Raw genomic sequence first — 1,088 nt, 5'->3', positions numbered from 1 at the left:
TATATTTGCGGAATTCATCAATGAAGCTGATTATGCTTCTGCTGTGGTTCCTCCTAGAACTGGAAATGCTACTTTCAAAATTGATAGTTCTATCTATCAGCTGCTGAAACTTGAAGGTTATTTCCGAAATTTTTCGAAGGATTGTCCACTCCGACATTTGAAGAACTTCTTGCATGTGTGTGCTCAACAATCCAAGGTGCTGTTTCTGCTAATGCACTTCGGTTACGAGTCTTTAAATATTCCTTGGCTGGCCAAGCAAGGGAATGGTATGGAAAGCTCCCCAACAATTCTATTCATACCTGGAGCGAGTTAGCCAATACATTTTTGAAGAAGTGGTTCCCACCAAGAAAAAAGGCTGAGCTTCGGGATAAGATCTTTGAGTTCAAACAACTTCTGGGGGAACAATTATATTCGGCATGGGAGCGTTTCAAGTACTATCTAGCTCAATCTCCAACTCATGGGTTTCCGGATGCTATTCTCACCGAGAAGTTGTACAAGGGGTTAGATATAATGAATTAAATTGCTGTCAACACTGTAGCTGGGGGATGCTTCATGGACAAATCATTTGTTAGCATCACCAGGTTACTCGATAGGCTCACCACCTACAATCAAGCTTGGCACTCAAGTGATAGTGAAATGCTTTCATATGGTAGTCCCTCTGTTGCCGCGGTGGCCAAAGGGAATCATGAGCGAGATCATGCTTTTGCTTAATTGCAAACCACTGTGGACTTGCTGTCAAAGAGGCTTGCCGAGAAAGAAGCTAAAAGTGTGAATGTTGTCGAAGAGATGCCATCTCATGCTCCCGGAATGTACCAAGTCTCGGAGGAAACTTATCTAGAAGGGTAGCCACAACGTGAGGATTCTAATTTTATCGATCACTCTCAAGGGGGTTATCAAAAGCAATGGAGACCCCTACAACAAAGCAATCAATATGGCCAAAATGAATATGGTGGTTCGGACATGAGGGATTACAACAACGACAATTATGGTAATTAGAATTCCAATGCCTATGTTCCACCAAAGGGACGTACTTCTAACTCTCAAAATTGGCGAGAGGGTCCTTCCAATGATCAAGGGACCTCTCGAAT

At 42.8% G+C, this 1,088-nt stretch overlaps 1 non-coding gene across 1 annotated transcript; it reads right to left on the bottom strand.

Moving 5' to 3' along the window:
• Positions 1–358: 358 nt before the first annotated feature.
• LOC132604799 (small nucleolar RNA R71) lies at positions 359–464 on the bottom strand. Its single transcript, XR_009568897.1, has one exon. It is a non-coding gene; the product is annotated as a small nucleolar RNA R71 (small nucleolar RNA).
• Positions 465–1,088: the final 624 nt, after the last annotated feature.

The sequence above is a fragment of the Lycium barbarum genome, chromosome 7 (genome assembly GCF_019175385.1).
Source record: "Lycium barbarum isolate Lr01 chromosome 7, ASM1917538v2, whole genome shotgun sequence".
In the NCBI taxonomy this organism is placed as follows: domain Eukaryota; kingdom Viridiplantae; phylum Streptophyta; class Magnoliopsida; order Solanales; family Solanaceae; genus Lycium; species Lycium barbarum.
The sequence above is the reverse complement of the archived record's forward strand: the minus strand, read 5'-3'. Positions and strand labels throughout refer to the sequence as shown.